The sequence below is a fragment of the Notechis scutatus genome, chromosome 1 (assembly GCF_049901735.1).
Source record: "Notechis scutatus isolate UNSWTSFEM ecotype Mainland chromosome 1, rNotScu1.2, whole genome shotgun sequence".
Lineage (NCBI taxonomy): Eukaryota > Metazoa > Chordata > Lepidosauria > Squamata > Elapidae > Notechis > Notechis scutatus.
In genome coordinates, this window is record NC_142009.1 from 47,663,610 (window position 1) to 47,681,111 (window position 17,502).

The window sequence follows — 17,502 nt, forward strand, 5'->3', positions numbered from 1 at the left end:
GTGAGCTGGAATCAGGTCTAACCATGGGAGGTAATCTATGGACACAAATTTCTCGAGGTCTTATCCCGCCTTTGGGAATTGCTATGAACTATAGGGATATTCATATTTTAAATAATTTTACTGTTGCTATGTTTAATGATACTATAAAGAATATTAAGATGATTAATGTAGAAATGTCTGAAATTCGTAAAGTTACTTTGCAAAATCGATATGCTTTAGATATTATGTTAGCTGCCCAAGGAGGAGTTTGTGCTTTAATTCATTCGCATTGTTGTGTTTTTATACATAATTATGAGCCAAACATTACAAAAACTGTTCAGGACATGGAAGATCGTATTGCTCAGCATCAATCTGGAGCCGATGGGTTTAATGCATCATTCTGGGACAGTCTGTGGTCCTGGCTTCCTGATGGATCATGGTTTCGCTCCTTATTGCAAGGGGTTGTTATTATTATTGCTATATGTATCTTATTATGTTGTTTTATTCAATGTATTCCTAATCTATTACAAATGTGTACCTCAGTCTTCCGGCGTGAGGGATCAGGTCATGAGGGAACTGTGTACTATGCCACTAAAACACCCCCTATCTTTGAATAAATAAAAAAGGAGGGAATGTGGTAATATATTTTATTAATCATTTTATCATTTTCTGTAAGGCCTTTGTATAACTAGCAGTAAGTCTAGGGAGATGTGGGCAGTCTTGGTGGGGGTAGGAGTATCTTTGCTCAGAGTGCCTCATTCTGTTTTGATTCTGCCAGTTTAGAAGGAACAGGAAAATGGGTGAAAGTTCAAGGTACACAGTTGTGCTTTCTCATGGGACTTTCCAAACTTTCCCATGAGACTTTCTGTGGCTGTATGATCTCATCCTAGCAAGGTAACATCTGGGACTTTCCAAGATTGTGTGTTCTCATGCTGGTGAAGTAATCTCCTGTTGAGGTCATTGTTTTCTGAATATGCATACTGTATTTTGCTTGTGTTTTTTCTCAATAAATACTGCTACCTGAGTTCTCTCAGGGTTGGCATTTTCTCAGAGACAGTTCCCTGTGTCTCATTTCAAATGTCAATCCACCATACTCTATTCAGATTTTGGCATCCTCAGAATTTTCCTGCCTGAGCAGGGGGTTGGACTAGAAGAATGGGTCTAAGTCTACATGGAGGGAAGTAAGCAGTGGGGTGCCACAAAGTTTCATCTTAGGCCCAGTACTCTTCAATATCTTCATTAACGACTTAGATGAGGGACTAGAAGGGGAACTTACCAAATTTGCAGATGATACTAAGCTGGCAGGAATAGCTAACACCCAAGAAGATAGGCTCAAGATCCAGATGGATCTTGACAGACTAGAACACTGGGCCGTATCTAACAAAATGAAATTCAATATAGAGAAAAGTAAAGTCCTACACTTAGGCAAGAAAACCCAAAAGGACACATATAGACTGGGTGAAACTAGGCTCAATAGCAGTAACTGTGAGAGGGATCTTGGAGTCTTAGTGGACAACCAGCTAAATATGAGCCAGCAGTGTGCAGCAGCAGCCAAAAAAGCTAATGCAATCCTAAATTGTATTAACAGAGGGATACAATCAAGATCAATACCACTCTATAAAGCCTTAGTAAGACCACACCTAGCATCCAGTTTTGTTCACCACATTATAAAAAAGATGTTGAGACTCTAGAAAAAGTACAGAGAAGAGCAACCAGAATGATTAGGGGACTGGAGGCTAAAATATACGACGAACGGTCCAGGAACTGGTCTTGGCTAGTCTAGTAAAGAAAAGGACCAGGGGAGACATGATAGCAGTCTTCCAATATTTGAGGGGCTGCCACAGGGAGGAAGGGGTCAAGCTATTTTCTAAAGCGCCTGTAGGCCAGACAAGGAATAATGGATGGAAACTGAACAAGGAGAGATTTAACCTGGAAATAAGGAGAAACTTTCTGACAGTGAGAACAATCAACCAATGGAACAGCTTGCCCTCAGAAGTTGTGGGAGCACCATCGCTTGAGACTTTCAAGAAGAGATTAGACTGCCATTTGTCAGAAATGGTGTAGGGTCTCCCGCTTGGGCGGGGGGTTGGACTAGATGACCTACAAGGTTCCTTCCAACTCTGATTATCTGTTAATCTGTTAATCTGATTAGGGGATTGAAGACTAAAGCATATGAAGAACAGTTTCAGGAACTGGGCTTGGCTAGTCTAGTAAAGAGAAGGAGAAGGGGAGACATGATAGTGGTCTTCCAATATCTGAGGGGCTGCCACAGAGAGGAAGGGGTAAGCTATTTTCTAAAGTGCCTGTAGGCCAGACAAGGAATAATTAATGGAAACTGAACAAGGAGAGATTTAACCTGGAAATAAGGAGAAACTTTCTGACAGTGAGAACAATCAACCAATGGAACGGCTTGCCCTCGGAAGTTGTGGGAGTGCCATCATTTGAGACTTTCAAGTGCCATTTGTCAGAAATGGTGTAGGGTCTCCCACTTGGGCAAGGGGTTGGACTAGATGACCTACAAGGTCCCTTCCAACTCTGATTATCTGTTATCTGTTACCTCCATAGTCCCTTTCAACTCTGTTAAATGCACCTGCATTTATGCTCTGAACTATTGACATGTAAACCCTGAAAAATACCTGGGCAAAAGAAAGGCAGTAAAATCACTCTAGGTGTAGGGACAGTGCAAAATGTTAATATATGATAAATAATGGAACAATTAAAAATAATAGCACAGAGTATTCTCTCTCCCCCTCTTCCTTCTTCTTTTTTTCTTTCTCTCTCTCTTTCTTTCTCCCCCTTCCTCTTTCTTTCTTTCTTTCTCTCTCTTTCTCTCCCTTCCTCTTTCTTTCTTTCTCTCTCTCTTCCTCTTTCTTTCTTGCTCTTTCTTGCTTTCTTGCTCTTTCCTTCTTGCCCTTCCTCCCTTCCTCTTTTTTCTTTCTTTCTTCCTCTTTTTCTTTCTCTTTCTTTTTTTCTCTTTATTTCTTTCTCTCCCTTCCTCTTTCTTTCTTGCTCTTTCTTCCTTTCTTGCTCTTTCCTTCTTGTCCTTCCTCCCCTTCCTTCCTTCCTTCCTTCCTTCCTTCCCTTCCTTGTCTCTATCTCTCTCTCTCTCACACACACACACACACACCTTTTCTGGGCAGAACTTATGAGCAGCGAGAGGCAGGACAATGAAGAAAGCAGCAGCCCCGGAACATCCATCCACCCTCCCTTTCGAAGCACATGGGCAGTGCAGGGGCAGGCAGTGGCAGCAGCAGGCGGAGGCACCCAAAAAGGGAGGGGTAAAGCAAACGAAAAGCTGTTCACTTACCCTGCTCTGCTGGGGCTGAGAGGGCAGTGGATGCGCCCCGAAAGAGAGGCCAGGAACTCCTGGGGCTGCTTCCCATCATCGCACTGCTGCCACCACCAACCCTCCCTCTGGACCGGCCTGAAAACGGCACCCCATCTTGGCCTCCTCCCACCCAGAAAGGTCCCGGGAGGTGGAGGGAGGCACAGAAAGGCCCTGTGCGGTGGGCGAGGTCCTAGTGCGACTCACAGGCTTACCTGTGAACAGGGCAGGCAGATCAGAGCTGCTCAGTTGGGGCGCAGGCACCACATGGGGAAGTCAGGTTAGGCAAGCCACAAGGGCCCAGCGTGCCACATAGGAAGGGAGGAGTGACTGGGCGGTGCAAGCGGCGGACGGGCAAGTGAGCTGCATGAGTGAGCGAGCATCAGGTGGGTGGGGCAACTGAGCGACCAGTGACTGGGGAACTGGTTCGGGAGTGTGGCCAGCCAAAAGTTACTACCAGGTCCACGACCCACGCCTAATCACTGCTGCAGGTTATCCGGAACTGGTGCGAACCAGTTGAATACCACCTCTGGTATCTACTCAGCTGTTGCGGTTTTCAGAAAGTTGTGGACTACATGAAAATAGTGGTAGGTTTATGAAAATAGGAGATATTTATAATTAACTTAGGATCTCACCCAATTCTCCCTGCAATCTTCAATTATATTTATTAGTTTAGTACTTTGTATTCACCTCCCAGGGAGCAGGAGGGAAGTCCCAAAAAATGTACTAGAGAATAGACTAAAATCAACTCAACAACCACAGGAAAGATTAATAAGACACAGAATGCAGAAGAAGGCATGAGGGGCTGAGGAATTCCACAATGCAACATTCTGATATTACATCAAAGTGGTCCTGATGTAATGTACAATGTAATGTACCTAGAGTGAATCTATATTTGATTGTTGATAGCATTGATTCTGTTTATCCTGACCTACTTACAAACTGGAATTTGCAGCTCAGCAGAAGCTTTAGAATGCAATTAATACAGCTACTAATTAAGTCTAATATGGATCCTAACTGGTGTTTTGTTGTTCAGTCCAAACTCAGGACTCAAGGCCAAGGTTGTAGCCTTTTCTCTAAAGAGTAGGTGTTTATGGAAACAGTAGCAATAGAAGTTTTTTCTAAAACCCACAAACCTAATTTAGCTGTGGCAATGTGAAATTACTGGCTCAATGCTCCCCTAGCAAAGCTTGCTGCACGGAATTGTAAAAAGACAGATGGAATGCTAAACAGTTTAACCACAAAGGAATGTTTGGATCTGATTACCCTGAACTGTTAATCTGATGATCATCAATTGTGGCATATAAACCAAGCAGACTTGTGACAATAATGCTATAGTATTACTATGAGAATTCACAAGTTCTTTTCCTTTAATTCAAAGGTTTCTAAATTTTAATTAAGAGGGGAATGTACATGGAAATTTCTGCTTGTTTTGCATCAGACAGTACTTTACCAAATATTCGGAACTGTAATTCAATTCACTCTGATAGCTTTATTTGTAAAAGATCATCCTTGTTTACTAATCTCTGCCATTGATAAATATCTTCACTATTTAGTCCATATTTTTACCCTTTGGGAATCTGTAGTTAAAATTATATTCATGTACTATTCTAGTTATCATACTTCAAAGTTTAGTCCTAATGAACATGAAGTCTTGTAAAAGTCATTGCAAGTTGAATTCTGATAATTTTCATTCAATTCGATTTTGGTCACTCCAATCTAGTTCATGAATCCTCTTTCATCTCATAAAAATATAGACTGGTATAGAGCAATCTTATCCAATTTAGAATTTGGTCAGTTCTAATGCAATCCCTTCACTGGAACATCTTTGCCCACTATTTAAACCAGAGGTGGGGAACTATGGTGCCTTTATGGCTTTTGGACTTCTCACTCCCAGAATCCTGAGCCAATTCTGGGAGTTGAAGTCCACAAGTCATAAAAGGTCCATTGTTCCCCAACCCTGATCTAAACAAAGACTAAGTTCTGGTTCTTATTTTGCAAAAGAGAACTAGCTTAAATAACATGAACTAATACCAGAGGTGGGATGCTACCGGTTTGGCCAGTTCTATAGAACTGGTAGCTCTGAAGAGCAGCAGACACTGAACCTGTTCGGTGTCTGCTGCTCTGTTTGGCCCAGCCGCCTGCCGGGCTCTTGGCTGTCCTTTATTTCCTGCTTTTTCAACCTCAGATGCTTTGCATGGCACAGCTGAGGTTGAAAAAGCAGGAAAGAAGAGGATTTTCAAACGCTGTGCACCCGCACACAGCGCTTGTCAGCTGTCTGGGTGGCATAGCTGAGGATTTTGGAAATGGTCTACACACGTGCACAAAACGCACTCTTACCAGGGGTGGGATTCTACCTGCCGGAGAACCAGCAAATCGCGCCACCCACCCACCCCGCCCTCTCACTCCTTACCTGGCATGTGCGCCATCAAACTTAAAAATAGCTAAATTGCTATTTTTCCTTCCCCCCCCCCCTCAACCATTAGTTCTTCTGCTGTGCTGGGAGATTTAGATTAGCTAGAAAGAGGAAATCATTGCATTTCTTGCTTTCTAGCTAATCTAATAGCAGAGCTGAACCTTCCTTAGAACTGAAGCTTCTATTTTTCAGTGCAGACTCAGGTAACTGATTGCAGATAGATAGATCTCTAAGTAAATCTGTGATTCTGTGAGCAATTCAATCTGCCTGCCTGCTTTGCCTGATTTTGGGTAAAAGTTGTTCTCTTTTTTATAAAAAATTCAATATTTACAGATATGGTGTGTTGTGAGTTAATTTTGTGAGTTTGCTTGCAAGCAAATTTTATGTGACAGATTCAGGTAGCCAACTGCAGAAAGATAGATCTCTGAATGAATCTGTGATTTTTGAGCAACTCAATCTGCCTGCCTGCTTTGCCTGATTTGGGGTAAAAGGTGTTCTTTTTCATAAAAAAATTCAATATTTATATAAATATTTATAATATTTACATACAAGCCATGCCCAGCCAGTTACATGACCACCAAGCCACACCCAAAAATTAGGCGACACCCACAGAACCAGTTGTTAAGAAATTTGAATCCCACCCCTGACTAATACACTTTCACATGTGAATGAGAAACTTTTGTAAGAGCATTATATCAAGAGTCTTAAAATTAACTAAGTACTTCTATACTAACAGTCAGCTGTGGGGAGAGGGAAATGAATCATACATTCTGCTCTCAAAACGCTGCTTTTAAGATTGTGAAAATTATATGAACAAAAATATGTACATAAGATGCTAATCACCATCTCTGTCTTCTCAGTTTCTGAGCAAAAGCAAGGAAGTGCAACAGTCCAATATTATACCGCGTTTCCCCAACAATATGGCCTCCACCAATAGGAAGGCCCAGCATGATTTCTAGGCATGAGGTGAAATTAAGCCCCACCCCCAAAATTTAGGCCTATTCAAACCATGCTTTCTCCCACCATTTCTCACATTGTTTGTTAGAACTACATGAGGTGAAGAGAAATGGACGGGGGAAGGGTGGGGGGGAATGGGGAGAAAACTTGCCTTTAGGAGTGCCCTGCAGGTAGCCTAGGCTAGAATACCCCGATTGCCGATAGAAGCTCCCTGAAGGCAGAGTCCCCAGCCGCTTCAGGGCGTGGGGTGGCTACCCGTGTCCCCTCGCCTTTAGGGCAGTCTCTTTCGGGTGATGGAAGCTCCCCAAATGCAGTCACCAGCTACTTCAATCAGCCGGTAGAAGTGGCCGCACAGCGAGGGGAGTGTGTGTGTGCCATGCCTCACCCCGAAGCGGCTGGGGACTCTGCCTTCAAGGGAGCTTCGATCGGCCAGTAGAAGCAGCCTCAGGGTGAGTGCACACACACACACACACACACACACTCCCCTCGCCACGAGGCCACTTCTATCGGCAGATGAAAGCTCCCTTGAAGGCAGAGTCCCCAGCCACTTTGGGGTGAGGCGGGACTGCCTGTGTCCCCTCGCCTTTAGGCAGTCTTTTTCGGGCGATGGAAGCTCCCCAAATGCAGTCACCAGCCACTTCTATCGGCTGGTAGAAGCGGCCTCGGGGCAAGCGCACACACACACACTCCCCTCGCCACAAGGCCGCTTCTATCGGCAGATGAAAGCTCCCTTGAAGGCAGAGTCCCCAGCCGCTTCGGGCGAGCGTAGCACACACACACTCCCCGCCCGAGGCCGCTTCTACCGGCCGATCAAGTGGCTGGTGACTGCATTTGGGGAGCTTCCATCACCCGAAAGAGACTGCCTAAAGACGAGAGGACACGAGCAGCCATGCCTCGCCCCGAAGCGGCTGGGGACTCTGCCTTCAAGGGAGCTTTCATCTGCCGATAGAAGTGGCCTCATGGCGAGGGGAGTGTGTGTGTATGTGTGTGTGTGTGCTCGCCCCGAGGCTGCTTCTACCGGCCGATCGAAGTGGCTGGTGACTGCACTTGGAAAGCTTCCATCGCCCGAAAGAGACTGCCCTAAAGGCGAGGGGACATGGGCAGCCACGCCACGCCCTGAAGCAGCTGGGGACTCTGCCTTAGAGGAGCTTTTGTCGGCCGATAGAAGCGGCCTCGCGGCGAGGTACGTATGGGTCACTCTAGGTGGGGGAGGAAATTAAGTCACCCCCGAAAAGACGGCCTACCCGTTTTTTCAGGGGTCAAAAAAACATAAGGCCCGGCCTTATTTTGTGAGAAACACGGTACTTATTTCATTGATTGGACGAAGAAACATTTCTGATATTTCGTTCCTTAAAACTGGATTACTGTATGGTGTAAAGAATGAGTGAATTCACACAGTGATAATATGATTAGTATATACTTTCATATGTACATACACATTTCTCTCTGTATGATTGTCAGGAAGATCCTCCATGCTAATTACTTTATGAATAATTCCCTTTAATCTTTTAACATGAGAGATTGAAACAGTTAAGGTACAAACTATTTATTAAGCGAAAGGAAGGGAACTCTGTTCACAGCTTAACCTGCCAATACTATATGTCCCCAGCTTTAATTACAAGGTATGGTAATGAATCTCATCCAGGAATACAAGAATCTAATTATACATTTAACAACAACTTCAGGTCACTTAAGGTATTACAACCTAATATACAAGAAAAAGACAAGCCTTATAATAATATTCTCTATTCCTTTGCTTTCTTAATCACAGTTTAGTTGAGGTAACATTAAATTGCATGAAAAGGTGCTTCTTTATTGCACCCCTGCATTTAGAGGATAGCCAAGGAGATAAAAATATAGACTCCTCCCCATAAAAATGCAATTTAGTACTGAAGCTACCTATAATAAAGGTTATCAGGCTGGTACTTAATTTGGAATAGAAACAAAAACAGTTATCTTTATCACCACTTTTGAATCTCCTATTGCATCTATGTATTGAATGCTGATTGCCCTTAAACCCAAAAAAGCGTAAGTTTGTGAACAATTTAGTTCTGCTGCATATTCCAAAATGTTCTCTGTAGTGAAACATTTCTATGATATCATGTGTCTTTGGCAGTAGAACATGAATATTCATACTTCCCCAGTACATTTGTGAAAAAGGAACTGCTGAATAAAGATGTATGTGAATCAGAAAGTGTGTTTTGCTTAAACTTGGAATAAAGCAGCCCCGCTCAAAATGTTCTGTCAAAATATTTCAAGATTCAAAAATATTTTCACAAGAACAAAACTCAACAGGGGTGTTTTGTGTTCCCCAACAGGGCTGTCAAACTCACGGCCCACTGGCCGGATGCATCATGCACTGGCCATGGCCACCCCCAGTTTAGCAAAGGGGGGAGTCGCAATATGTCATGTGATAACAATGTGAGGCCGCGAGTTTGACACCCCTGTCCCAGCACAACATTCAAACATTTGGAAATGTCTGTGTGGATCTGTCTGTCTGTCTGTCTCTATAGATAGATATCCTCATTTCTTCACTGACTGAAATAAAAGGAAGTACTAATGCTTCTGGTGGGCCAGCAAGCCTGCAGCTGTGAGAGGCAGCCTTCTTTTCTGGCCTGCTTAACTGCTACTTTTCTCTCAATGTTCCATTCCAACTTCACACTATCCAATGTAAACTAATAGTAGCACCAATGAGACTAGCCCTGGCTGCTGTACTGGCTAGGCTGGAAAAGGTTTAGGAAAAGGCAACAGATCACAAGTGCAAAACAAGAGCCCAGTTGTAATGCTCAGAACATGCAAACAGTCAAAACAACACTTTTTTGGAATATACAAGATTTATTTCACACCTGGTTTTCTTCCAGTCTCTTGCAAAGTTCTTAAAACAAATGTGTTTCATTTCACTCTCACAACATTTATAACTGTTTTCATACCCAAACATTTTGAGAGTGAAACATTTTACACATCCTTGCTGCTTAAATAAATACAAAATTACACAAGTTTGGGGTGTTATCTGGTTGAATAGCTGACCTGTCTATACTGAGAAGTATTATTGTTAGGATGTTCTGAGAAGATATGGAAATTTGAGCCATAGCATTAATATTAGGGATGATTATAGGACATTTTCTAACTTAAACAAATCAATGAATGTAAAGAGAAACTGTTCCAGTGATGCTAGCAGTATAGCAATATAAATATATTTAAAGTTGTCTGGAATGGTCATTTGCTCCATTTCATTTCTACATTAGAAGAGATGATATCCCATTCCTGCCCTCCTGTTGTTCTTTCTCCATCAGCCCATCCACCCCCTCCCACAAGCCCTAACACAGCCTCTCAAAACTTGGCTTGTGTCCCAAACATATTGCTTCATTTATCATGAAGATTCATTCGAAATCAGTTCTCATTTACTCTTCAGTTAGTCTGCTAATAGAAATAACACATATAGGTATGTAAGTTTTGAGATTTTGTGTGTATCTCTCTCTATATGTGTGTGAAAGAAAGCACAAAGATGCTTTATAGAGCTAAATTGCTTAGTTACTAGCTTCATTTCACATTGATTTTTCTTCCAAAATGAGGTAGGTAGGAAGAACATTTTAAGGCCTGAGTGCTGGCACGCAAGTACATGCATGCTGGCTTGCAGGCAATTTTTGGCACAGGAGCCCAAAAAGGTTAGCCACCGCTGGCCTAGGGTAAACAATCACTAGTGTTTACAAATAGTCAGCAGTTAATTCTAGGCTTAGTAAAGTCTAAACTTGATGTTTAAACAATGAAAAAGCAAACATCAATACAAATATTTTCATGTTGTAATCTCCTTTTAAAAAATTTCTTCCAGAAGAATTCCTTAAATAATTTTTGGACATGTCAATCATTGGTCTGAAGCCAGTTTTCCAAAAGAATGAAGTGAGGGGAATGCCACAAATAGAAAAGCAAGCTGGAGCTTTGAGGTTGTTAGAATATTTTTTTTAAAATTATACTGCATTTCCAAATGAAGCGGGATTTCCTGATGCTTTTAAAAATGCTCTTGTTGCACTTGATTATGTGCCATTAAATCAGTGCTGACTCTTAGCAACTCAAAAACAGATCTTGTCCAGTGTGATCTGTTCCAACATGGTTTTTCAGATCTCCCAATTAGGTTCCTATCATCCCTGTAATTGAATCTGTTATCCTCTTCTTCTGTTCCCTTTCATCGTTACCAGAATTATGAGCTTCTCAAGGGAGCTGGATCCTCACATAATGTATCCAAAATATAAAAAATTGAGCTATCATTTGTGCTTCAAGTGAGAACACCAGATTGATTAGTTCAATGCTATATTTGTTTTCTTCTCTATCCATGGTATTCCCTAGAGTCTTCTCAAATATTCAAAATACCAATACTTTCTCCATTCTGCTTCTTTGAGGTCCAACTTTCACTTCTTTAGAATATCAAAGAGAAAATCAACCCTCATCTGCATGATTCTGATATTGGCAAGTATAGACAAGCCACAACATCTTTTCCAAGGACTCCATAAGTTTAACCTACTCTAACTTGGTGCTGATCTTTAATATATCTCTTGACTGCTGATTGCTGTTGATTGATTATAAGGCACCAGGTTGATAACATCAGTACTTAGCAATTACATACATTTTCTCAATTACAATGTGCCTTAAGATCTCCTAAGGGTGCATGTACTCTTTGCTGCTGTAACTGAGTCCATCCACTTTCCTGCTGGTCTTCATCCACTTCTCATTCCTTTCACCTTTCCCAGCATTAAAATCTTCTTGGCTATCCATTATATTCAGGGGTGGGATTCTACAGGTTCGCACCTATTCTCTAGAGCCGGTTGTTAACATTCTAAGCAGTTCAGAGAACCGGTTGTTAGAAGAAATTACTGGCCTAATCCTGTAAGGAAGGCAGGAAGGAAACATTCTGGTGTTCCTTATAGAAACTGCCTCTCCATTAACTCTTATTACATTCTTGGCAGGACTAGATTTCCTGTCTCTGGAACTTCTCTGGGGGTTTTTTTTTCTCCTTTGCTGGTACTTTGCTTGTGTGGAGTGACCATTCAAAGTTACAATGGCACTGAAAACAGTGACTTATGACTGTTTTTCACACTTACAACTGTTGTAGCATCCCCACAGTCATGAGAGGCCACGAGAGGAGATGCGTGCCTCGATGTGAGTGATGTTGAGTTGGCCACGCCCAGCCAGTCACATGACCACCAAGCCATGCCCACCAACTAAGCCACGCCCACAGAACCGGTTGTTAAAAAATTTGCATCCCACCCCTGATTATATCCATTATCTTCTCCAACACCAACACCAGTTTTTAAGCCCTCATTAGCATATTGAGTGCCTTCTGACCATATTGCTTCTGCCACCATCACAATGAGGGAACATAGGAGGCTTTTGGGGAAACACTTTTGTTACATAGATTTTATCACCAACCCTCTTATAATAATTTGAAAGACTCAAAGACAAAATGTTCATAAACTTGGGGCATCTGGAGAGGAGTCAAAAAAGTCAAAATGTCAGCCACTGTACAAATTTTCTCTTTCTACATTTGTACAAAGCATCAATTATTTGCTCATGGATACCATCTAAACTCCTGATCTGAGCAAAACACTTTCTTTTCATTAGATCCTCTATCAATATAATTTTTCTCTCTCTAATGTATTTTGTCCACTACGGGTAACTACCAATAATAGCGAGTGTGTATTGAAACACAACATTCAGAAATAAATACTGGAATTCTATGTTAATTTATTCATATTAACACTCTGAACAAATATCTATACATTCATCTTATTATTTGTAACACTAAACCATATTTTGGGTATCCGCTTTTTTTTGGCTGTGCCTGGGAAATTGCCCATATTCTTACTATCCCCGGCACAAGATTTTTACACAAAGAAGACATCTTTCTAAAAGAACAAGTGGAAAGTGGAAATTTGCTGAAGTATAAGCTTTAGATGAAGGACATAGATATATTAAATGTTGATAAAGAATATACATTCAGTTATATATGTGTACTTATGAATATACAATATAGTATCGGTAAATGTAAAATATATTTTTTCTCAAATGCACACATATACAATTCTATATAAATAATGGCCAAGATTCATAGGAATCTTCAACCATACAACATTGTGTATTGTTTGAGGAAACTCAATTACTAATAATGATTACCCTACATTCATCTTTGGGTTGTCATATAACCTTATAATGTTGCTGGCTCACATAATGACATAATTTTTTTAAAATGAAGCATTATTGACCATTTGCAGCTTGTAGCACACAGAAGGGGCAATTTTAAATATTTGAAAACAAAACAGAAAAAAAAACCAAGATGGAATTCATTTCTCCTAGCCTTTCATCTTTGGCTGATCTTTGACTTGCCCTATACCCTTCATTAATAGGATCCAATCAATTCAAAGCAAAGGATCAGCATACCACCAATACTATCTCTCTAACTACATCTGCATCTGCATTTGATCTATAGCCAAGAAACAAAAGCCAAGAAATTGAATAAGTATCTTATTACAAATGCCGAATTTCTGGAAGAAAAGATAGGAAGAGATCTGCTTGACTGACCCAACATTCTTATTGAAACCAAGAGATCCAAAGATCTATATTAGTGTAAGAAAAATAATTAGATTAACATTTTTTATTTATATCCCATCTTTATTACTTTTATAATTAACACAAGGTGGTGAAGATACCTAATACTCCTTCCTCTTCTTATTTTCCCATAACAACAAATGCCTTAACCATTAGAGCAAACTAGCCGTCCAATATCTTTTTCAAGATCCAGTTTGGTTAGAGTTACCTATATAAATTTATTTATCTACATCTACCTATCCTGTTAACATTTTGTGAGAATTTATCAAAATCAATGTTAGAACAAACCTGAGTAGATGCTACCTTCCCCAAGGAATGTGTGATCACAGTTAACATGGAACATGTAATTGAAAAGTTGTTTTGTCTCAAAAACACACCCATCCACTACGTTTCAAACAGGGTTAAAAAAAAAACAGCAGATGCTCTCATACAGCATTCAACAGTACTAATCTTACTGGAAATGCTAATAAAAGTCAGAAACGAAGGGCTTGATAAAATTCTCTACCTTCCTAGCCTCAAATATTCAAAGCTGCTGTAATGTCAGACAGCTAATAGACTTTTCAAGATTAAATTCATGAAATTCCTATTAAGTTTGTTACACCCTGTGGCTACACTTTTTATACACTTTCCACCTAGAATGTAGAAGACCATCTTTATCTTCTAACAAGGGTCAATACATTGAATTGTAAGATCAATCAATTATTTTAAAAACATGAGTGTAAATTCCACCTTTGTCCCTTGTGGCTCTGTGAAGTGACCCATTTTGAAATGCTTTACATGTTTTCATTGCAAATAATTTTGAGTTGAGCAGAGATGAACTATTTGTGAAACTGTGGTTTAGTTATTTTGAACATTTTTTTATCAGTAAGAAGATGTCAACTGTTCTGGCATCTTAACTTACAAATACACTTTTCTCACTTCTGGGTCAGCAAACAATTGCCCATCTTGTTTCAATATTTGTAATATTCAAGTTCTTTCCCAAAGGATTCACAATAGAGAAACTGGATTGTTTTTAACTATGAGCTATATAGCGGGTAATAGTTCAGAAGGGAATATTCCAGATTCAAATTTCAACACTTTCAAAATGATTTGTTAACTGAACGAGCTAAAAAATTAAGTTTATTGCCTTAGTGTGTATAATATAATGAATTATAAACTAAATATACTGGCTGGGTTTATAGAGCACAATGAGCCAAAAAAAAACAACTAATGAATCGCATGAATCTAGAAATTATGCATTATTTAATTATTAATTATTATCTATTCAGAAAATAATCACCTTGAGTTTAATATGACTTACTCCAAGGTAATTAGGCATAAGACTGCATTGTTGCAAGTCAGATTGCACATAATATTCCTCTTGTAGCATGTGGTTAATCCTCCCCTTTTTGAAAAACTAGAATAAGTGTATAAACTCTGAATGTAAATTAGGTATAGTGCGTGTGGATTATGGGTACACTAATATCTATTAAGCACCTAGAATACTTGAAATAAAAGGTGTGCTGTTATATCCAGATTTAGGTGCAGAATCAAAGGGCTTTTCCTGAATTGCATCTAGCTCTGCAATATCTTCTTTGTGTTGTTTCCTCAGCTCATAAATAGGACAAGCTTAAGACATTCTTAACATTCAGTGTTTATTAGTCTTGATAGCAAAATGACTACTTCTGAAGGCCAGCTGCTGAGAGATTATTAGGCTTCTTTTGTAGCCACTGTGAGAGCAGACTGCTGGACCAGATGAGCATGCATCTGATCCGATAGGACACTGTTTATATTCTTATATTAACTGTACTGAAGTTAAAATATTGTTTTCTCTCTTAAAATGGAAGCATCCAATGGCACTTACCAGGTGTGTAAAATCTCTTCTGCTTGCCACCTATTACATCAGAGGTGAAGTCAGATAACCACAGCTGGGATTAGAGTGACTGTTATTCATCAATAGCATTTAGGCTTATGTACTGCCTCATTTGCTTTGCAGCACTGTGAGGGCAGTTTACAATGTAAGCATTATTTACATATTGACCCCAACAAACGATCCTCGTTTTACCAACCTCAGAAGAATGAAAGGGTCAGTTAACCTTGAGTCCTGTCAGGATCAAACTCCAGGTTGTGGGCAGAGTTTGCCTGAAATACTGCATTTTAAACACTGCACCACCAGGGCTCCTATTTCAGTCTGATAAGAGCATATTTTCTTTCTTTTACTACTTGGTGCACCTCATCTGGTGCCATTTCCTGCCTCACACAAAGGTACACAGAATCCTTTATTCATACAATGTCTTTAAATTCTCAATGATAGTTAAATTCCTATCACTGAAAGAAAGCAGCAAGGCACTTACAACAAAAGATTCCACACTTAATCAAAATAGTCCAGGGTGATTTTGGTAGCTAAACTAAAGGGATTTTGAAACCATAATGGAGTTTTTACTGTGATTTCTCTTTACAGTGATCTGAATTATTGAACTTCTGAGAAATCCAGATCCTAGCAGTTCAACCTTCTCCCAGTTGTCTGTTGCCATTTTGCCATCATCTCCAATTAGAAAAATGACAATTTCCTTGACTTTTTTGCATATATTCATAAAATCCTTTTTTGTTTTGTTTTGGCATTCATTGCCAAATGGCAAGCTTATTCTGAACTTTAACTTTCCTGACCCTATCCATAGTTATTTAGGCTGTTTCCTGATATTCTGCTTTCTCTTATTATTCTTACACTTTCCATTTACTAGAGACACCTTTATCCAACTACATTGGTTGTAGTTTCAGTTATCAAGCACTTCCAGAAAAATCCCATTACAAGGTAATTGCTCAGATTCAACCCTATGCAGCAACTTGGCATTTTGCACAGCTGATCTCCTGCTGAGTTGTTACCTCTTTGATGGCCTTTAAAAAATGAAGGTAATCGTCATTTAATAATCATAATTGGGATCAGCAATTCCATTGCTAAGCATAACACGATGTTACCACAATTTGTGACTTATTGCCAGCTTCTCCATTGACTTTGCTTGTTGAAAGCTGGCTATGAGAGTCACAAATGATGATCACATGACCACTGAACACTGCAACAATTATAAGAGTGCATCACCTGCAGAAGCATCCAAATAGCATCATATGACGCTGTGATAGTCATAAGTACAAGGACTCATTATAAAGTTCCTTTTTCAGTGCTGATGTAAGTTCAAACAGTTACTAAAGAGGGCAGTCATTAATCAAAGACTACTTGTAGCAAAAAACAATACTGTTGAAGCTAGCTATGTTTCCCTCATGAGGAGATATTTAGCAAGTAGCTGAAATCATACATCAAATATGTCCCAAAGGTGCTTTTCAAAAGGCAGCTGAAAACGTTTTGCTTCTCATCCAAGACATTTCTTCAGTTCTAAACTGAAAAACCAAGAAAGTCCAGTTGCCTTTTGAAAAGCACCTTTGGGACAACCATGATCTGAATGATTGAGGCTCTCCATAGACATACATCATGTGCTGAAAATGTGGCCATGGGAAAGTGAGGCCAAGCCTGTCTCACTCCTGCTGATAGAGAGGGCCTACTACGAATTTCATTGGTCAAAGAATTCTGGCTCTTGGGATCCAGAAGAAGACCCTTCTCTGCCAAAGCATCCGCCCCTCAGAATATCCTAACCTTTAGGGTAAGACCTTACCCCACTCACCTATCCTTCTGCAGGAGCCTGAAGATTAGGCTCTGCCAGTTGGCTTGATGACCAAATGGGGGAATTCCATGTTGGAGTTGGCTGCTGGGTTAATGGCAGACTCTCTCCCCCCCCCTCCTTGCTCTCTGCTCGCCCTCATCCATTTTTTTGTTATCGTATTGATGTATTCTCATTGTTTTCTTTTTCATTTATTTATTGTTCTATTCTTTGACTTCTTTTTTGTTTACATTTTTTTCATTTCTTCCTTTTTACTGTTGTAAGTAGCCCCACAGTGAAAAAAGCAGCAAATAAATTTTAAAAAATAAAATAATACATAAAATTAAAATGCTGTTTCTTTCTATTATGTTCAGAGTATGTAAAGGTGGTTTTGTTACTCTAGAACAGGGGTGTCAAACTGGTGGCCCACAGGCTGGATGCATCACGTGCAGGCCACGCCTACCCCGTTCCACGAAGGGGGGAAAAACATCATGATATGTCACGTGATGGCAACATGATGCCGTCAGTTTGACACCTGTGCTCTAGAAGCATAGAAATCTTAGGGGATAATTGCAGTCTCCCTTTTTTGTATTCTCCTA